At 45.8% G+C, this 23,010-nt stretch overlaps 1 protein-coding gene across 1 annotated transcript in view; it reads right to left on the bottom strand.

Annotated features, from left to right (window-relative positions):
• Positions 1–23,010, bottom strand: part of LOC119168590 (2-Hydroxyacid oxidase 1) — a 220,446-nt gene that overhangs the window by 175,336 nt on the left and 22,100 nt on the right. The gene's annotated exons all lie outside the window — the stretch shown is intronic.

Genomic DNA, 23,010 nt, shown 5'->3' with positions numbered 1-23,010 from the left:
AACGAGAAAGAAAACTTCCACAGCGGGCTGTCGATCTAGTGACCTATCTGTTGAGGCACGCGACTCAAGCCACTCTGTCACGGAGCGTACACTCCTAAACTTGCTAACAGCAAGTTATTCATATGCACCATACACTGTTGACAGTCCTCAGAACTCCTCAACTTCACCGCGTTATCATCATCAGTAGTGAGATGGCGCAACGGGCTCGCGCCGTTGAGCGCCTCTCGCATTTTTTTTATGCGAGAGGCGCTCAGAGGCGATCTTATGCATATAAGATCAGACTCGTGATTGAGGAAAGCACGACAGTCTCTTCGCTCGCTTCCGCGTTCACGGAAAGAGCACGCGGCTCGAAAACGATGAAGTAAGCATTGTGACGGTTCCTCGCACTCGTCCTGAGTATATTTTTGCGTTCGTTTCGTGCACTTTTCTTTCTGTTGGAGCACCGTACTTTTAGGGTCGAGCTAAGATAGTTTGTCGACGCTCGTGCTGTGTATGCTCATTTCATCAGTGTTTCCTGCTTGAGGTGCGCACTGTAAGTTTCGAGCTGCTTGCTGTTCTTCACGTGAGTGTGCAATTTGTTGCTATAGCATACATTCTTTCACTCTTTTGGCGGAACAATGTAGAATGAACGTTTAACTAGCTCGGTGAATACACGTTACACTTTCGTGTTATACCAGTTCCTAAACACAGAAATCAGCCTTGCTTTTTTATTTATTCATCGAAAGTCGCAAAATATGAATAAACTGTGGTGCCTTTGAAGACAAAAACATCAATGATCCGATGTATCTGTGTTGTAGATATGTTCAGACACAGGCATGACGCGGCGCGAGAAGTTTTGGAGGCACTTTTCATTAAGAACGCTGGAGAGAGTTGCACCAGCTCTCTTTCAGTGGGATTGTCGCGGACCGAAATCAGGTCTTTGAATGTGTTGTAGATAGATGCTCTTGGGGTTTTGTGCTTTGTTTCGTTATGTTTTTGCTGTCATACCTTGTTGCTACCTATCCGGTGTTAAAACTGTTTATCGATTGTGGTTTCTTTGGTTTGCTTGTTTTTTCTTGCCTTAGCAAGATTATCACGTGGGGGCGATTGCGCAGTTCATCTGGGTCACTTTTATGTATGTTTTTTCATTATTTTTACCTTGTAACTTACGAGTAAACATTGTGAGTGTTGTGCTCTAGCTTGCACAACTACGAATAATGTGAAACCATACAAAATAGCCCATCTGTCGACCTTGCTATCTATATGCCTGCGTTGATAGTATGCACTAAAGTGGCGCTGTCATCGCGAGACGTTCGAATACTATGCTCGTCGGCGTGTTTTGAGCGATTTGTCAGCGTGCATGTAGTTTACAGGTCGGCAAATTTTGGATTGTTTCCCTACCTATACTTTGTTTCAAAAACGTGGTGCAACTCCGGGGGTGCAGCTTGTCCCGGGCGGCTGGTCCGACGCCGGGACAAGTCGCCCATGAGAGAGGTGCAAGCAACCTTGTGCGCAGGGACACGCAACGAGTTACAAACACAGGGAAAGTGTATAGTGCCACATCACCTCATTGTAACTGCTTGTTATTTTCAAAAATCATTGAAAGTGCAAGATAAAGCTGGTGGTGCACAGTTACAGGAACCCCTGCGAAAGTACAATGATGACAGATTTCCCAAACTTTTAGAAGAGCTGGCGGCGTCACTATCACTTCTCAGCGTGGCTGGAGTGTATCTCTGTTTGGAGCCTTTCAGGTTGAAAAATAGTGTTTGTAAAATAACTACGCTTCTTTGGGATTAACAACTGTAGTTAGAAACAACACAAAAGTTGAGATTTTTGTCGCATAGTTAAAAACATGGGTTGAGAAAAAGTATTTGTCGGTCTCTTGAACGCATCAGGGGGCTCATGAAACAAAAAAAAGTTCACCATGGGTGCCGTAAACAGGAGTCATGCCAAAAATCGTCATCACGTGATAATGTACCTATAATACGTCATCATGAACTCACCAAATTAGTGATGCCACTTAATGATGCCATCATATTAGATTGTCGCTTGGTCATAGGGGGGTCGAGGTTCAGAAAGCTAGCCAGGTGAGGCGAAGAAGTTTTCTATAGGCAAGAAAAAACCACTTCAGGCACTTTCGCAAGTTGTATCCATACATGGACTGAGTGAAAGATGGCTTTCGCAATAGATTCAAAGGAAGAGAGCTAGATATTAGATAATCCGCATAAATGTTACAAAGTATTGGCTAAAACGAGTCCTGTAGTTCTCATTTGACTAGGATATATATTATGAGGTCTGCGTTTAGACAGTGTTCACTCGGCCCAAGGACCCGGCAGCAAACAGGCAGACTGAGACACAGTGCGCACACACACGCTGATGATTCTGATGACACCCGGTGATCGCGACTGCGGACCGAATCGCCGGTGTGCCAAAACCATGATATAGCTGCTTGTAGTGTCAGAGGGCAGCTGCGATTGACCCGTGCCTAGACGCTCGAGTGAGACACGATGAGCAGGTCTGCACTGGCGGCTACTTTTCACCAAATTGGCGAATTTGAGAGGCTCGTGGCGACGTAAAGTTATAAACGGAAACTTGGCAAATTTTTAGGGCCGAAGCTCCCTAGGGCGTGGGCTGTGCGTCCCCTGTAGCCTGTATGTAGCCACCTCTAGTTTAGTTCTTGCAGTGTTCACTAGATGGCGGTACCGTCCCCTGTATGTAGCCACCTCTAGTTTAGTTCTTGCAGTGTTCACTAGATGGCGGTACCGTCTCCTGTATGTAGCCACCTCTCGTTTAGTTCTTGTAGTGTTTACTAGATGGTGGTACTTGTAGCTGATGATGAAAAGATGCAAGATGTTATAAACTAGAAAGCGGTACTTGTAGTTGATGAAAGACGCGAGATCTTATAAAATAGGAATGATGTCACATATGGCGCGTGTCATTGGTTGAAAGCAATCGTTCGATTTAGTGCGGCGACGTACGCTAGGGGGAGCGATGTAATAAAATCGAGTGGGCAAAATGTACAGAGGATTCATGGTTTACCAGGTTTACCTCCGGAGCTTCGCCCACTCATCATCATTCACTTCGTGAATATGAAGGAATTTTTTTTGCTTAGGTCTCGACCGAGTTATGCATTCGATGCTCCGTATCTTCGAAAAGGAGGGGTGACAACATTTTTTAGATGCGAAGCATTTTTTAGTTTCACGATGTCAAGCATCGTGCGTCGTTGGCGATGCCACGCCACCACAGCGCATGCTCGTGCTTCGCTAATCGTGCCGCATACGTGCGTCTCGAGCCAACTGTTTGCTCCCCTCTCTCTCGCCTCGCAAGGCCAACGCAGGCAGGGTTTGCTAGGAAAAACGTATATGTAGACATTGTTTCGCATATCAGGGTCTCACCCCTTGTTGAGGGCAACGCATCTTCTTCATTCAATAAATAGGACAATTGAAGACGAAATAACAATTAAGCATGCTCTAACCATACTCAATTACGCAACATTCATGCAATACCCACACCACTCTGCGACGCATTTACTCGAGCTCCACCCGTGGAATGATGCAGGTGGCATTTTTTTTGTTTTTTTCTAGTTTTACACCCCCAGTAGAATACACGCTTCATGAGCACATAATTACGTCTGTAAAGTTTCTCGGGTATATCTCCTGAATTCACCTAGATCCTGGCAGCACTAGCACACTGGTGCGTTCTTTAGCGACCTCTTAGCAAAGGTCAAGTTAGCGGACTTCTCCGAGCACCACGAGGTGGTGGTGTTATACTGAGTTTTTCATGCGCTTTGAAGCTTTTGTGAAGTTTCGCTTCTGAAGTGGCCAGGTGACGGTTAAGCCGTGTGTTCCGACCACAGCTCCAACTGCCCTGAGTAGCTTGTCAACTTCTTCATTCCTGTCTTACGCGCTAATTTAGTGTACGCAGAGTTTAAATTGGTTTTTAACATAGTTTTCGCACCCATCAAGAAATCGGCTTTTTGGGCAGCCTTCGGAAGCTGCGCTGACACGAATTCATAGCGTAAGCATGAGTGCACGGAAAGGGTGGTGCAGGCATTGCGATGGTTACGCAGTACTTTAGAATTTATTTTCGTTGATTTATAATGAAGTTTTCGAATATAGAACTCATGATACCACTGCAATGAAATTCTCTATATCTGCAGGAAGGCTACGTGCGCTATCCCGCTCTTGTTGTAGCGACTGCCTCACCTTGTACTCGCGACAGCAGAAACGTCACAAACAAAGTGACGAGGTGGCAGCATTCAGCGACACTGCTGGTGCGTGCATGCCATTTCTTAGCTAGTACTCCGATGGTGAAGTGGACGATGTGAATCGAAGCCCACAAAGCCCTGTGAAATAACTGGTCACAGCATTTGAAAAAACAAGACTATATTTACATTGTAGCGGGTGAGGACGCCGGTGATCGCGATAATTTTATTTGTCTGCGCATACCGATTCGTATGCCGAGGCGCACGGCGCAGACGAATTGGTATGCGCACACAAATTTACACATAGCAGTTGGAACTGTCTATGGCGGACGCTTTCGTCTTTCTCTTCTTTCTTGAGAGTTCACCCGTTATTTTCAACGGCTTCTTCTTCTTGATCATCTTCTCAAGGAAAGAGAAATATTCAATATCCTCCTACCACCGCCAAGTCCCGCACTTTGAGTTCGTTACATCGAATACAGTTCCATCAGATACAGAAGCTGGATAGGTCGTCATAGCCTCACATTCCACAACAAACCCCGGATTGTTCTTGATTTTCTTTCCCAGACACTTCAGTCGGCTCATTGCTTGCATTCGGTGACCATCTAGTTGTCCCAAAATTTTTTTCAAGGAAGCGCGACTTGATAGCGACCATTGAAGGAGGTAACGTCCTGTTCAAATCTTTCTTTTACCGTATTTTTTTCTTTGGTTGGAGTGTTGTCGGCTGGCATAATGCCAATGCTCTCAAAGTCCCTAAACCTCTGTAGAATATTGTCGGTAGAGGCAGTCGTGCTCAGTCGAAAGACGCATACGTAGAGAGCTGATTTCAAAGGGGTGTCAAAGGAAAGTGGTCCTCGCAACATCCATCCAAAAGCAGAACCTATAGCCACCAAGCTTTTCGGTCCATGGTACCGCTTCGTCATGAATCGACATGAATCGCCCAAGCTGATCAGCACCGATTAAAAGGCTGATCCCTGGAACTGCAGCCATGCCCGGTATCACATATTTATCAGCAAAGAGATGACCCCTGATTTCAATGTCTCTGACAACGTAATGATCGACTGGTACTTGCACAACCTCCTTGAAGACAAATGGTACTTCTATGACGGTTAACACGTACTCCTTGGTGTCATACTGAATGTGAAGCTTTAGTTTGACGACGTGATGTTGTCTCGGAACGGAGCTAGTCTGTCCAAATTCATTTATCTCTAAATTAACCAATGCAAGTTCTTTAAATCCAAGCGTCTCGGATACATCTTCACGAATAAATGTACGCTGGCTTCCACTGTCCGCAATGCCACGAATATAGGCCTTTCGCGTTTCCCCCATGACCCATGCCCAAAATGTTGGCAATAGGGCATCAGAGTCAACGTACGAATGAGAGCAAGTATGCGGACTGTTTGCAGTTACATTATCTTTTTGCTCTTTCTTCTTCGGTCCCATTTGGGATTGCACACTGAAGAAACGTGTCTACCTCCGCATATTCCGCACTTGACTTTTCTATAGCAGTCCTTGGCTACATGCCCTCCTACGGTGCATCGATAACATCGCTTTTTGGCAGCCAATTTCTTCAACTTTTCTTCATGGGTAATACTGCTGTCACAAACTGGGGTACCGTGCTTTGTAGACAGACAGTCTCTATCCTTAGCTTTCGATTAACACTGCAAGACCACTGTTGTTGGTAGAGTGGCGTTCAAGTTCCTTTTCTCTTTGGTTAGAAGGGCACCTCTCTTTCCTTTAAATTCATGGGCTTCACTTCTTTCATGGCTTTCAACTTCCATGCGAAGATACGCCAGGAGTTCTTTCAACTCCCTCTCGGCTGTGGCTGTTGATGATGAGTCATGCTGTTGTTGTCCCGAGCCTGCATTGTCTGTCGTAGACGGTGGTAATCTTAGGTTGGCTTCTTTCCGGTAATAACCAACGATGATGTCTGTTGGCAATGCCTTCAACCAAATCTCCGTCATCATAGTTGCATAACTAGCATGACTGATGTTTAATCCTTTCAGACCTCTGATGTGACACTGCACATAATCCAACAGCTTTCGAAGATTGTAGACGTCTTCAGAAAAATGAACTGCTGGTAGAGCACGCAGTTGGTGTAGATGGTTCTGTACAATACGCCGGTTATCTCCGAAACGACATTTCAAAATCTCGATGGCATCGTCGTAGCACTCGGCCGTCGGTTGCAGCCGAGAAATCGCGGCGGCTGCGTCTCCTTTCAGAAGATTCTTTACATATTGAAACTTTTCTCCCTTTGTCAGGTTCACGTTTTCATCAACAGCGGTGCTAAACTGCTCCCAAAACAAAGTCCAGTGGTAGAGCTGTCCGTCAAATGTCAGTAGCTGGAGTGTGGGAAGCTTGATTTCCTTGCACTGTGTGCGATCCTCGGGTGTCTGGGATGGCCTTGAAGGTAGAGACTGGGTTGTCGTCGGACAATAGGTTTGATGCAATTGCCACTCACGAGCCTTCAGCTGTCCCAGCATATTTAGCGCAGCGTCTTGATATGTGAGCACAGCTTCAAACTCTGTAGCAAACTCGTCCTTTCGAATAAGATCTTCATGCTCGGCATTAACTTTATCTGAATCTGCTTTGTTGCCTTGTAGCCATTCAATCAAAGATGAAATCACTTTGCATCACGGCTTTGGCTTCATTGATAAGACGCGTATTCATCTGTCGTCATGCCGTTCGCTTCTCTTTCAGCACTCTGACGCTATTCATCTTGCTTCAAAAATGTGTGACCATGCTCACCTCAATCGACTGGTCTGTTAGCTGTCACGGCAAAAAGCAGCGGCATATGTCCCCTCAGAACTTCTTTTCTGGCTTTCTTCTAAGGTTGCCGCTGTCCTCCCGACGAGCTGTCTTCCGTTCGAAAGTTCCCCATGAGCACTGGTATCATGTACTGTCCCAGTGAGTACTCCGGATGGGTTTCGGCACCACTTTGTGAAATATATGGTCACAGCAGTTGAAGAAACACTACTATATTTACAATATTTACACATAACAGTTGGAACTGTGCATGGTAGATGCTTTCTTCTTTTTTTCTTTCTTGAGAGTTAACTCGTTCTTTTCGACGGCTTCTTATTCTTCATCATCTACTCAAGGAAAGACAAATATTACATAAGCCTTTCCACGAACCAGTGAGTTTAGTACTTGCGTAAGCCCAAACAATGATTCGACCAACGATGTGGCCATTTATTCATTCTTTCTCCAACCCCCCCCCCCCCTTTTTTTGCGCTGTTCCCCGCGGTATCACGTACCAACTGGACCTTCAAGATACCCATCTACACACAACGAACGCGCGTGCACACGTGATTGTCTACAACGTAATCACGTCTGCCGTTACACAACGACATCTACTGGACCATAAACAAGTACGCGCATCTACACTACGCGTGTAGCTGACAGGTGATGCCACCGACCCCACATCATCCCTCCCCCCCCCCCCTTCGATAAAATCAGCAACCACATTACCAGGGTCCATACTGAAGCATGATCACACAACAAGAACAGCGGGGATGACGGTCAGTTCACGCACACCCATAAGTGGCCCTAACACATCACACATAATGTGCCGTAGAATGATCCGAAGATAACACTGATGATCTTGAATTCCACTTTCGTAAGGGCCGTTCTGAATAAGTCGACGACACCCCTCGAAGGCACAGGCTGGAAGGGGCGGTCATGCGGCAACGGAGGAATGTTTCCGGCTGCGCTGTACCCCCTACCGTGCTGCAGAAATTAGGCACCTTCTTCAGCTTCTAACCACTACCACCACCACACCTTTGCGAAAATTCCCAATCGTTACGCGTTACAACACTGACTCCTGGGTGGACGATTTCGCCGTTAAGGCCTGATTCCACGTATCCGCTGGTACCTCGTGGCTTTTTGACGCAGCTCTGTGGGGGGGAGTGATTTCGATGAGGGAATGAAGATATGAGCGCACCCCGCAACTGCCTCTCAGGGGTAGGACACCTCAGCAGTGGTGCACAAAAGAGGGGGAAATTGGAATTCAAGAAGTAGTGGTAAGAGAAAAAAATAGAGAAAAAGAAGAAAAATTAGATGCGCTCTCGAAGTCCACTGTCCTCCAGGTAGTCAAGGAGCGCAGAGAGGGCACGCCTGGCAGAATTCCGGTTGAAAGTAGGGAACAGGAGTTGGCTTGAGTTGGCCCGAGGGAGCCCAAGTCGGGAATAAACCGCGACGCGAGCATGAGGCTCCTGCTTGTATCGCTGTGCTCTCTTCCGATGAAGAGAAAGAGTGCGTGGTTACGCGAAGCTGCACGCTCTTTCTCTACATGCTGGATAGGGCTTGGTGCCGTGTCAAAAAGACACTCGCTGACGTGCTGCAACGGATACGAGGCGTAAGGCTTTTAAAGTGGTGCCATCGCTTCCCGCAGGTGCGTAACGTTTGTGCCCAGAAGTCTCTTTGAAACCTTGCTAAAAACGCTATCACGGCCCTCCTATGACGCTTGCGGCTGGAAGTCACCAACCTGTTGTTGCCGCAAGCGCAACGCAACGCCACAGCCTCCTTGTCTGTCGCGGGCATCTCAATCCATCGCATGCTTCATCGCGACGCTGTTCTGTCCGACAGCTATAGTTGATGGATCACTTGCAGACACCGGCGCAGACGTGGTGTTGCCTGGAGTGTGTTGGGCTTCTTATAGTTTTCTAGCTGTTATCTTGCGTAGTCCTTCATGTCCCACATGCTAATAAGTGCAGACGTGCGTCGCGCGTCTGCCAGTCACTTACCGCCGGCTGCCTTGAGGTGGCTCTGAAACATCTTCCAAGAAGGCCACGGAATCAGAGGCGGCAAAGCAGCTCGAGAAAGACCGGAAGATGCTCTAAAAGAACCATGCCGGCAAAATACATACAAGAATGATGCAGACGCAGTGAGGGCGAAGGTCTACGTCAAAGATGTACAAAGTACGCACACAAAGCGCCCTAGTCCTCGCGACGCCAGATGCGTCAGAAAAAAATTGCCCGCAGCTTCCCTCGGGGGAACACTGAGGAGGATGCGGAGCATATAATTGGTTAACGGGGTGTTAAAGTGCGACTTACTTGGGTCGATGGCTAAATTGGTTAACGTGGTTGTGAAATGGGGTGTTAAATTTCGACTTACTTGGGTCGATGGCTAAATTGGTGAACGTGGTTGTAGGAGGGGGTGTTAAATGAGTGAACACGTACACACGTATGCGAAAGGGCGGCGCTGGTCGAAGGGACGTCGATCATTGTGTTTGTGGATTCGTTGGAATTCATTTCACCGCGACCTTGGACGTCGACGCGCCGTACAAACCAACCGACGAGCGGCAACTGAGCGAGCGAGCGCCGACCTTGAGTATATATACAGCGCGACGGCGCATGCACTGTCAGCTGTCGTATGTTCGAGAAGGGGGAGAAGCGCAACGGCGCATGTGCGCGCGTCAGCTGCCGATGTTCTCGAAGCGCGACGGCGCATGCGCGCGCGTCAGCTGCCGATGTTCTCTAAGCGTGACGGCGCATGCGCGCTACATTATACAGCTAGCGAATGTTCGTGAAGAGGAGAAGCGCACGCGGTGTGTAGAGGAGGAAGGGTGCACAGATGGTGGAGGAGTGAAGCGCGCGCGGTGTGTAGAGGAGGAAGGGATGCACAGATGGTGGAAGAAGGAGGAGGAAGCTTGCGGACGGCGCCGCACTGCAAGCCTCGAGTATTAGATGCTCTGCATCTAAAATTGGCGAAGCTTACGGGAGCTCAAATGTTTTTTTTGCCAGGGCCTGAACCCCAGCGTAGAATTACCCTCGTCGCCATTTGTAGTGTCGGTGGGTGGCAGCCGACGACCCGTGCCTGGACGCTGGAGCGAATCGAGACCGGCGCCAGCATCCTTGTTCACCGAAGCCCGAACAAGGATGCGACCGACGATGCGGCCCTCTATTTACACAGCAAACAACGAACACGCGTGCAAACGTGATGGGTTACAATGCAGTCACGTGTGCCCCTACACAACGGCCTCTACTAGATCATTCATTAATACGCGCACATACAGTACGCGTGCAGCTCACAGGTGATGCCATCAAGACGACCCTGCTGCTCGATGGTTGCCCAGGCGGGTAAGTCGACGACGTGGCTGAAGTACCACCACGTCTTGGCGACGCTGGCAAAATAAAAGAGACATGACACAGCTTGGCGCTTTCGTGCCAATGATTAGCAACGCTCACGCGGCTGTAATTGTCGAGCCAGTCCTCCACGTCTTCTCCGCGAAGACCGGTGATGAGAGGGGGAGGACGCAAATGGCCACGTACGAAAACAGGAGGTGTGGTGGTTGTGGTGGTGCTAAATATTCTCACTGGGTCGTGACAACAATGAAGAGAGCAGACAGTAGGTCGAAGATTGATTGATATGTAGGGTTTATCGTCCCAAAACCACCATATGATTATGAGAGACGCCGTATAGTGGAGGGCTCCAGAAATTTCGGCCACCTGGGGTTTCTTAAAGTGAACCCAAATCTGAATACACGGGCCTACAACATTTCCGCCTCCATCATAGTAGGCCGAAGATTACACTGTTTATTTGGGCGGTACTTGTGGCCAACAAATGAAAAGTACGATTACAGCAAGACACTAGCACTGATAGCGGCGGGCAGAGCGTCGGCCGTCGATAAACTGACAAGCGGCGAAGCATGCAGGCATTTATACACTTGCCATCTAATGTTATAGCTTCATCACTTGCGGCGACGTAGGTTCCAGAATAATCTGTACTATTCACGATGCGGGCGTAATCTCAACACAACGATCTACTACAGACTCGAAGACCCTCGAACATCGTAGGAGTGGTTTGTGCCGAACGTAGTCTAACGAAGCGATCACAAAAGTTGAGGAAAGAAACGTGGTAATGTTTATTAGTAAATGAGAGGTTGCCGGAGAAACTAGCCCCTCGTGGGTCAGCTTTCCTACAGTACTACGTGGAATCCCTAGTCAGGGAGCCCATTGGTCGTGGCTGATGTCTTGGCGCACTAAACTATGGCTTGTTGGGCCAAAGGGTCCTGACAACCAAGCAAGGCCGCCCCCAGTTTTCTCTGGTTGATTGGATTGATTGATATGTGGGGTTTAACGTCCCAAAACCACCATATGTTTATGAGAGACGCCGTAGTGGAGGGCTCCCGGAATTTTGACCACCTGGAGTTCTTTAACGTGCACCCAAATCTGAGCACACGGGCCTACAACGTTCTCTCTGGTTGGTTTTGGGTTCGGGAATAAAGAAGGATTGAGCTGGCATGCGCATACCATGTGGTAGGTGTCAGCCACCTCCACAAAGTATTGGTAGAGGCCGGAAAGGAAAGTTCTGTGACATACTTCTGGACATTGGGCACTAGCGGTGGCCTGAACGAAGCTCCAGGGGGTAGAGTGGGCTGGGAAAAGATCTTGGATCATAAGTTCATCTCCACTACGTATGACGTCCAGGTTTAGACAGCGTTTATTCGGCCCAAGGACTCGGTAGTGAACAAGAAGATGAGGCAGAGCACGCACATACACAGTGATAAACGTGATTATAGCCGATGAAGACAGGGAGAGAGAGCCAGACGCATGATGATTATGACAATGTACAGTTGAGAAAAACGCGTCAGAAAAGCCCACATTATATATATTTTTTCTGGCCTAATGCCAGTTTTGGTCCCTCACATGGCACAAAATTGAAAGTACACCGATGGCAGAATTTTTTATAGGGGCTGCCGGTAATGTTCTTCATATCAGTGTAGAAATACACCTTTGCGGAATCATTTTGTTTCTAATTTGAGATGAGTCATTGCGCATTCATTTGTAGCAAGCAGAATATTGCATGACACCATCTTGGTGCGACGTAGGAGCAGGTACATTCGCTAGGCCCAGCAGAGTGGGACCATGGAGCTGGCAGTAATCGGCTAAAAGCCACAAAAGTGTTTGATGACGTGGTACACCACAGCTATGCTAACGTATTTCTGCCGTGAATAATGTGTTGTGAAATTCACTATAACAGATGTAATAAAAAAAAGTTTCATCGCTGACCTCTCACTCTGCAGCACGTGGCGCGAGACTACTACGCGAGGACGCAAAGCGTACTTTGACGAGCTTGCTAACGGCAAGCTAGGTATGCTAGACGTCTAAAGAAATGTGTTCATCAATATTTAAAGAATTACATAAAGAAGGTATCTGCGTGCTACCTCGGCGTTTCCTTTTTTGTTGAAAAAGGCATCTTCAGATAAGCAAAAACATTATTTTGACGTAATCGCGATATTTGAAACAAATAAAATATTTATTGTAGTAACAGCGCGACAACTGTAGCAACAGACAAAAATGACAGGAGAGAGCGCTGTTTTATGTTTATTTTGTATCTCCCTACAGTTATCGTGGTGTCATGGCGATACAACTAGGATGAACCAACGTATTAAAATTGAGCTCTTGCTGCTGTAAATTAATTTTATTGCGACAGCAAATATATGGACACACTCAGTTGGTTTTTGCCGCTGGTGTCGAGGTCGGCGTTCGGGGTCCCCGTTATTTACCGTATATGTATACGTATCTACACATATCTACGAGCAGACGTCTCTCGTTAACTACCGAGTAACCCCTGTTGTCATGCCTTCCAATGGCCGTTTTTGTGGTACGGAGGTTGTTCACGTGTCACGCTTAAAAGCATTCGTGCGACGTACACAACCATCATAAACCGCGCCCAAATTGGCCACTTACTTCCACACGAGAGGGAAATTAGTGTAAGCACAATATTCACAGCGTTTGACCTTCATCTTCTTCATCTGTATATGATCATCATCACGAAAAATGTCGTCTTCGTTCGAAGCGTTGGTCAGGCGTTTCGGCCTGATAAACGCCGTCGAGACTCCGACGCTGCTACTGTCTTACGATTATATATATATATATATATATATATATATATATATATATATATAAGTCAAGTAGATCCTCCAAGAGAACGGTAACAACGGAAGTGTTTAATTCGACAGTTTCGGCCAGAGTCTGGCCTTCATCAGGAGTCATGGTACATTCTGTTTGCGCTCACATTTATAGTATTTTGGGTAAAAAATACCCAAAATACTATAAATGTGAGCGCAAACAGAATGTACCATGACTCCTGATGAAGGCCAGACTCTGGCCGAAACTGTCGAATTAAACACTTCCGTTGTTACCGTTCTCTTGGAGGATCTACTTGACTTATTGCAACGCTACGGCCATTTTCGCCACCATGCCTGCCTATATATATATATATATATATATATATATATATATATATATATATATATATATATATATATATATATATATATATATATATATATATTAGCAAGAAAAAAAAAACAACCCAGAAAAAGACTCCGTAGTGCGTAATCGAACATGAGACCTCTCACTTCTACGCACGTTGCGTTAGCCACGCAGCCTAGAAGGAACACCTCCTTCAACGTTCAAACGGCAAGCAATTTATATTAACCATTTACCGCCGGCCGTGTCGATCTCTGGGGAAATAGCGTGTTTTCAGTACTAGCACCGAGGTACGGCTATGAGCCCGCTCGGCGTGAAGTACCTGTATATGCTCCCTACGGGAGCAGAGTAGCGCAAAGGTCGGCCATCTAGCCTGGTTAGCAATCATAGTTACGCGGCGAAGCCACGCTCTGTTTTTACAAGTGACTTCCTTAAGCCTGTCGCCAATCGATGAAGTGAGTCGCTGATCGTCAGTCTAGGCGCCTGGCATGTCAACGATCGGCGAAGAAGGAAGGAGCACCTGCTTTCGGGGCTGTGCCACGTGAGTTGAAAAACATCTTTTGCTTTTTCGGTAACGTATAGCGCTAAGGCATAGCGTAGTGCCTAGAGTGTCTCGATGCGCTCGTTCGCCTCCGCTCCGTCGAGAGTGGAGACAAGTGCGACGTCAACTACATCTGTCGCCATTATTTGGCCCACTCAATGCGCGTACTGCAAGCACGCGGCGTCGCGGCGTTTTGCTGTTGAGTAAAGACACATTGTGCTGAATTGCTTTCACAAACACAAAATCGCAAACGAATGTTGCTAGTTATGAGCTTGCAGGCACCCATCTTACAAGTAGAAGAATGTTTTGCGCCTTAAAGTGTTGCAGAACGTATCGATCCTGGCTGCAGGCGGCGTGGCCACTCGACTGCGGCTGAGTGATGAATAGCTGCAGACATCACTATTCATTGTTATACTTTGCAGGTGCACATGTTCGCATGTGTTTTTTATGCTTATTAAGGCAGGTTAGAGATGCGGAACACCGCGTACTAGAAAACAGTCATGGAAATGCGTGATTTCTTGGACTGTCGAAACAAAAAGCGCTGCAATGATGCACCAACCACTACGGCATAAAATATACACTTTTATGCACGTCGGACGTTATTCCAGCTCGAATTCCCGAATTTCGGCACACAGTAATTAGACGCGCACTATATATGTTCCAGTCTTCCTTGAAATGAACGGGCAACGTGTTTAGAGAAGCATACTAATATGCGAAATATAAAAATCCCAGCATATCTGCGGAGTGAATAAGAGTGAGTGGGGCGAAGCGGTCATCCGTCCGTGCGTGTATTTGTCGATCCGTTAATTTGTAGCTGCGTCCGTATCTCTGTCCGTCCGTCCATGCCTTACATCTGTCTGTCCGTCCGTGCATGGGTCTGTGAATCCATCCATGTGTCCGTCCATGCATCTGTCTGTGTGCCTGTTTGTATGTATGTATGCATGTATGTTGTGCTTGCTACGCCGGAGGAACGCGGGAGTACCCTCGAACATAAAGAGCCCTGCCCTAATATACGAGAACAGAGCCCGCAGATTGGACGGTTAGATTAGATATACAGTAGTAGTAAACTAAAATTAAACATATCAGAGCATGACATTTCCGTCCCATTCCTAATTGCGGGCTCACTCAGGGAAGTTTTAATTTTTTTACCTGCCAACTCTGCTATTAGCTAACACATGCACCACACATTTGAACCGTGTCACTGGGAATGCCAAACAATGTCATGAATGTCATTGGTGCATGTGTCATGAATGTCATTGGCACACATGCACCAATGACATTCAAACCTAGTTTAGGTCAGCTTATAGATATACATGGTATAACTATCATTTAAAGCGCACGAAAAAACAGTTACAAAGAGAGGACAAGCGCTTTCTCGCAACTAAACTGTTTATTAGAAAGGGCGGAATATATATACAGGCAACTGAAAAACACGACTCATGCATGTGCAGGCAAAAAAGTACATCAGTGGCACATCAAGAACACATGGTAAAAGAAAACAGATTATCTCGGAACATACTCAAGAAAAACAAACTTTTTATCGTGCAGCAAAACAGAAGGCTGGCTGACGCATTGATCCCCTCTTTTTCTTATGTGAAACGCTTCTGTCAACTCGCGAGTTAATTTATTATTTGACCGAAAAACCACTTCCGTATCCTGAAAAAGAGGGTGACAACCGCACTCTCTGCAATGAGCCGCAAGATGCGATGCCCCTACAGATTTCAAGGAAGAATCGTGCTCTCTGAGACGAACATTGACGCATCTTCCTGACTGACCGATATACACTTTACCACAGCTAAAAGGAGTCACGTAAACAATGCCCATTGCGCACTCCACGAACTTTTTGCTGTGTTTTATGTGACATTGCGGAAACTCTTTGCGCATGCGTGAACAAATAGACTGTAGTTTGCCTTTGGCTGAGAAAAGCACATCGGCTTTATATCTATTAGCTAATTGCTTAAGTTCATGTGAAGTCTTATGAAGGAAAGGAATCACTGATATCCTCCTATCCTTTCTGCTCTCTTCACGACGCTCCGAGTGATTCCCTTCAAATTTAAGTTTCTTAATCATGTTGTCACAAACTGACGTAATGACATCATTAGGATACCCTGCTTCTACTAGTTTCTTTACTTGACTATGACAGCTCATTTTCATTCTGTGTTGACAGGACTTTTTTAGAGCAAAACCCAAACTCGTAGTAACGATACCTATCTTCACCAGCTTAGAGTGGCTCGACCTGTAATTAAGTATAGGCTTTACAGATCTGGGACAATAAAACCAGCAAACATGCTGGGGTTCAAAGATCAAGTTGAGATCTAGAAATTGCAGTTGATTTAGTCGCGGCAATTCAAAAGAAAAGTTTAGTTTCTTGCCTGTTTCCTTAAAAATCTTGACAATATTCACAACATCTCGCATAAAATCTGAGGACGTGTGAACACAAGAAAATCGTCGACGTATCTGAATACGCGAACCGGGAGTCCTGAAAAATGATTTTGAAGTGCTACATCAATTTTTCCGAGAAAAATTTCGCTTAAGATCGGAGCTACTGAAGAGCCTATGCAAATCCCTGATCTCTGGACAAAAAGATTGCCCCTCCAAGCCACAAAAGTTGACTTCAGGTAGCAGCTCAGTAACTCTAGAAAGCTGGATATAGAAGTTCCACACTTCAGGCTGAAAGACAATTCATCATTATCTTGCACGATGCAGCCTTGAACGCTTGCCATCAGCTCATCTTGAGGTATGGAATAGTACAAGTCCTCAATGTCTATGCTAAAAGCCCTACAATTGCTAGAACTATTGGTGCTCAGAAACTGTACCACCTCTTCTGAATTACGGACACGATAAGGATCCGGAATAGCAAGAGTTTCTAAACAGCTTTGCAGGTATCTAGAAACAACACTTTGCCGCGTGTGCCTTTTGGACACAATCGCTCTAAAAGGCATTTCTGGCTTGTGTGTTTTGACCGAAAAAAAATATATCAAGTTCAGAGCGCTTTGCAGATTTGACCTCAGAAGCTAACCGCTCAAAATTCATGTCAGAGAGCAAAGAACAAGCATTTTTCTTTACTTTTGAACTCTTGCAATTTGCAGGCACAAAGTTCTTGTCGAGTGCTTTCACGGCCTTCTCTGAAAAGTTTCCCTCATTTATAACAACAAAGAAACCTTCCTTGTCAGCTACAAGAAGTTGTAGTTTGTTACCTGCCAAAAACTTACAAATTGGACGAACTCTGTTCCTACACTGTGCGTTCGTCACAGTCTTAACAATGGCATCCACACACTCCGAAATGCATCTGGGTCGCTCCTCTTCCACCACTTGCCTGGAAATGGACCGTGCTAACACCAACTTGTCCACCCGTTTGAGTGACGGCTCGAAACGAAACTTGGGACCAAGACGAAGAACATCAAGGTACTTGTCAGGAATTGTTGTGGCGCTCAGGTTCAACACTTTTCCAGCTTGCGCAAGCGACTTCTTGCTCTTTGGAAGTAGCGGAAGAACTTGTCGCCAGAGATACTCGGCCGTGTCATTGCTAGTGCGGCACCAGTCCCTGTAGAACGGTTGCCAGCTAGTACCCTGAAACAAGCTTGCCGACACCTTCAACCAGTCCTTGTATCTCCTTACTTGCCAGAGCAATTCGGACTGCAGAATTCGGCACAATCTTCTTGAATGCCTGACGGAGGGAAGAAACCATCCACACAAGGCTTGAAGATCGGGAGGACAGGTTCCATAGCAAATGTGCCAAGATGCCACTCTTGCCTTGCTAATGCATACGGCAATCATTGAAGCCAGCGTGGCCGGGTCCGATATATTGAGGTGAGGAAAAGAATTAGTGCCCTGGGTACTAGAAATGAATTGCAACAGAATCGAAAGTTGGGCTAGTTGGATATGCATGGTATAACTATCATTTAAAGCGCACGAAAAAACAGACACAAAGAGAGGACAAGCGCTTTCTCGCAACTAAACTGTTTATTAGAAAGGGCGGAATATATATACAGGCAACTGAAAAACACGACTCATGCATGTGCAGGCAAAAAAGTACATCAGTGGCACATCAAGAACACATGGTAAAAGAAAACAGATTATCTCGGAACATACTCAAGAAAAACAAACTCTTTATCGTGCAGCAAAACAGAAGGCTGGCTGACGCATTGATCCCCTCTTTTTCTTATGTGAAACGCTTCTGTCAACTCGCGAGTTAATTTATTATTTGACCGAAAAACCACTTCCGTATCCTGAAAAAGAGGGTGACAACCGCACTCTCTGCAATGAGCCGCAAGATGCGATGCACCTACAGATTTCAAGGAAGAATCGTGCTCTCTGAGACGAACATTGACGCATCTTCCCGACTGACCGATATACACTTTACCACAGCTAAAAGGAGTCACGTAAACAACGCCCATTGCGCACTCCACGAACTTTTTGCTGTGTTTTATGTGACATTGCGGAAACTCTTTGCGCATGCGTGAACAAATAGACTGTAGTTTGCCTTTGGCTGAGAAAAGCACATCGACTTTATATCTATTAGCTAATTGCTTAAGTTCATGTGAAGTCTTATGAAGGTAAGGAATCACTGATATCCTCCTATCCTTTCTGCTCTCTTCACGACGCTCCGAGTGATTCCCTTCAAATTTAAGTTTCTTAATCATGTTGTCACAAACTGACGTAATGACATCATTAGGATACCCTGCTTCTACTAGTTTCTTTACTTGACTATGAAAGCTCATTTTCATTCTGTGTTGACAGGACTTTTTTAGAGCAAAACCCAAACTCGTAGTAACGATACCTCTCTTCACCAGCTTAGAGTGGCTCGACCTGTAATTAAGTATAGGCTTTACAGATCTGGGACAATAAAACCAGCAAACATGCTGGGGTTCAAAGATCAATTTGAGATCTAGAAATTGCAGTTGATTTAGTCGCGGCAATTCAAAAGAAAAGTTTAGTTTCTTGCCTGTTTCCTTAAAAATCTTGACAATATTCACAACATCTCGCATAAAATCTGAGGACGTAGTGAACACAAGAAAATCGTCGACGTATCTGAATACGCGAACCGGGAGTCCTGAAAAATGATTTTGAAGTGCTACATCAATTTTTCTGAGAAAAATTTCGCTTAAGATCGGAGCTACTGAAGAGCCTATGCAAATCCCTGATCTCTGGACAAAAAGATTGCCCCTCCAAGCCACAAAAGTTGACTTCAGGTAGCAGCTCAGTAACTCTAGAAAGCTGGATATAGAAGTTCCACACTTCAGGCTGAAAGACAATTCATCATTATCTTGCACGATGCAGCCTTGAACGCTTGCCATCAGCTCATCTTGAGGTATGGAATAGTACAAGTCCTCAATGTCTATGCTAAAAGCCCTACAATTGCTAGAACTATTGGTGCTCAGAAACTGTACCACCTCTTCTGAATTACGGACACGATAAGGATCCGGAATAGCAAGAGTTTCTAAACAGCTTTGCAGGTATCTAGAAACAACACTTTGCCACGTGTCCCTTTCGGACACAATCGCTCTAAAAGGCATTTCTGGCTTGTGTGTTTTGACCGAAAAAAATATTCAGAGCGCTTTGCAGATTTGACCTCAGAAGCTAACCGCTCAAAATTCATGTCAGAGAGCAAAGAACAAGCATTTTTCTTTACTTTTGAACTCTTGCAATTTGCAGGCACAAAGTTCTTGTCGAGTGCTTTCACGGCCTTCTCTGAAAAGTTTCCCTCATCCATAACAACAAAGAAACCTTCCTTGTCAGCTACAAGAAGTTGTAGTTTGTTACCTGCCAAAAACTTACAAATTGGACGAACTCTGTTCCTACACTGTGCGTTCGTCTCAGTCTTAACAATGGCATCTACACACTCCGAAATGCATCTGGGTCGCTCCTCTTCCCCCACTTGCCTGGAAATGGACCGTGCTAACACCAACTTGTCCACCCGCTTGAGTGACGGCTCGAAACGAAACTTGGGACCAAGACGAAGAACATCAAGGTACTTGTCAAGAATTGTTGTGGCGCTCAGGTTCAACACTTTTCCAGCTTGCGCAAGCGACTTCTTGCTCTTTGGAAGTAGCGGAAGAACTTGTCGCCAGAGATACTCGGCCGCGTCATTGCTAGTGCGGCACCAGTCCCTGTAGAACGGTTGCCAGCTAGTACCCTGAAACAAGCTTGCCGACACCTTCAACCAGTCCTTGTATCTCCTTACTTGCCAGAGCAATTCGGACCGCAGAATTCGGCACAATCTTCTTGAATGCCTGACGGAGGGAAGAAACCATCCACACAAGGCTTGAAGATCGTACTTAATTACAGGACTGTACTTAATTACAGGTCGAGCCACTCTAAGCTGGTGAAGAGAGGTATCGTTACTACGAGTTTGGGTTTTGCTCTAAAAAAGTCCTGTCAACACAGAATGAAAATGAGCTTTCATAGTCAAGTAAAGAAACTAGTAGAAGCAGGGTATCCTAATGATGTCATTACGTCAGTTTGTGACAACATGATTAAGAAACTTAAATTTGAAGGGAATCACTCGGAGCGTCGTGAAGAGAGCAGAAAGGATAGGAGGATATCAGTGATTCCTTACCTTCATAAGACTTCACATGAACTTAAGCAATTAGCTAATAGATATAAAGTCGATGTGCTTTTCTCAGCCAAAGGCAAACTACAGTCTATTTGTTCACGCATGCGCAAAGAGTTTCCGCAATGTCACATAAAACACAGCAAAAAGTTCGTGGAGTGCGCAATGGGCGTTGTTTACGTGACTCCTTTTAGCTGTGGTAAAGTGTATATCGGTCAGTCGGGAAGATGCGTCAATGTTCGTCTCAGAGAGCACGATTCTTCCTTGAAATCTGTAGGTGCATCGCATCTTGCGGCTCATTGCAGAGAGTGCGGTTGTCACCCTCTTTTTCAGGATACGGAAGTGGTTTTTCGGTCAAATAATAAATTAACTCGCGAGTTGACAGAAGCGTTTCACATAAGAAAAAGAGGGGATCAATGCGTCAGGCAGCCTTCTGTTTTGCTGCACGATAAAGAGTTTGTTTTTCTTTAGTATGTTCCGAGATAATCTGTTTTCTTTTACCATGTGTTCTTGATGTGCCACTGATGTACTTTTTTGCCTGCACATGCATGAGTCGTGTTTTTCAGTTGCCTGTATATATATTCCGCCCTTTCTAATAAACAGTTTAGTTGCGAGAAAGCGCTTGTCCTCTCTTTGTGTCTGTTTTTTCGTGCGCTTTAAATGATAGTTATACCATACATATCCAACTAGCCCAACTTTCGATTCTGTTATAGTTATAACTATGCATATGTAAATTAGGGTTTGTACAGCTATAGGCAGGCGATCGTATGATCCTTTTGCCGCAATAGGTCATTTTCAAGCAATGCCAGGAGCTCAAGTGGGTGCGCGAAACACTAAAGAAAAAGTCTGTACGTTGAGTGCGCTGGCTGTTCCATTGCGCTCTCCTCGCTGGTGCCTTGGGATCCAATGAAAAAAGTATCTAATAAAAACAACCCAACCTCAACGAAATGGCTCATGATCGAGCACGAGAACTGACCCGCCGTGACGATCAATCAGCCACCGAAGAGCTGGGCCCAGACGTGCAGTTTAATGACCCACTACTCACCTTCCATGAAATTACCTCCCACTACCGACACAACAGAAGCCGATACCCTTTACCCCATTCAAAACTAGAACGCGCGCAAGAAGTAGCCTTTAGAATGTTACAAACGAGATCGTACCCATCACGGGGCCGACTCAGCCATTATAACTCAGACATAAATTCACAGTGCCCAGATTGCACAGAAGTGTACTGTTCACTCGCGCACATGCTCTGGCAATGTCCCGCGTTACCTCAGGGACCTCTCACCAGTGAGTCCGACTGGGAGGAGGCACTCAGGAGCCCCAATCTCCGAAACCAACTTAAGGCAGTCCAGAGGGCCCAAGAACTGGCGGAACGCCACCACGTTCCCGCCCCGACTCGGGCGTCGCCTACGGTAGCGGCTGCTAGGATGTCCCACGTGGGCACCCTGGTGGCTTAAACTCCTCAGGACCATATATTAAAGTTCTTGACTGACTGACTGATAAAAATGTCGCCACTTTTGACTATATTTAAATCCTATTACTACGCATGTCTGAACGCACTTGCATGTATCTCCAAGCAAGAAATCGGTGCATAATAGTGCATATTATTGAGTCAGTGTATAAATTGCTGAGGGATTGTATACGTCATGTAGCTGTGAAGCGGCGTGCGAGTTATCACGGGCCGATACGTGCAGTCGAAACGTACTATGTGAGCATGAAAACCAAAATTTTTATTGGTAACTTTTTCTCCGCAAGAAAAGAAACCACGGAGTGAATTGTTGCAGTTAATTATTTTTACTGGCTCTCACTTTTACAACACTCGTAGTGTGATCCCCGAATGGGATGCACTTTGCAGTTTAATAGGCTCATTTTCATGTGATGTCGTACTATTAACAGAAACGTGGCTTAACGCATCCATTGACAATTCCGAGATTTTCTCCTCTCTTTCACAATCTGACACATTCTGGAAAGATAGAACCGATAACTCGCGTAGTAATGGTGTAATATTCGCCATTTACCGGAATCTGCATTGTTCTTTTGTAAGCGTTCCTTCCCAATTGGAAATGATAAAGCTTCAATGCACTGCCGCACACCCTCATTGGTATTTGCTGTAGGCCCCCTAGTTCCGACAGTTCATTCGCGCTTTTACTCTATGAAGGTTCACATACATTGATCGAGAACTATTCTAATAGCCCAACCCTTTTGTTCGGAGATTTTCATTTTCCCATCACTGACTGGTGTGATCCCGCTTCTTCATTATCTAACAGCAGCCCAGCAAGCGATTTTCTTAACACGTGCATGCCATTCGGCCTAACGCAGCTCATCACTGATCCCACGCGCATCACTCATCACTCTTTTAACGTCTTGGACTTCGCGTTAACAACACATCCTGATAGCTTCACGCCCACCACCCTATTGCACGGCTTGATATATATCCGAACAGTGCACACCTCCTTTTATTGGAAGGTATGAAAGAAAAAAAAATTGAAAGACAGTTACCGTTTGCAATAAAGGA

This window comes from Rhipicephalus microplus, chromosome 3, assembly GCF_043290135.1.
Source record: "Rhipicephalus microplus isolate Deutch F79 chromosome 3, USDA_Rmic, whole genome shotgun sequence".
NCBI classification, from domain to species: domain Eukaryota; kingdom Metazoa; phylum Arthropoda; class Arachnida; order Ixodida; family Ixodidae; genus Rhipicephalus; species Rhipicephalus microplus.
This window is presented reverse-complemented; position numbering and strand designations above follow the sequence as displayed.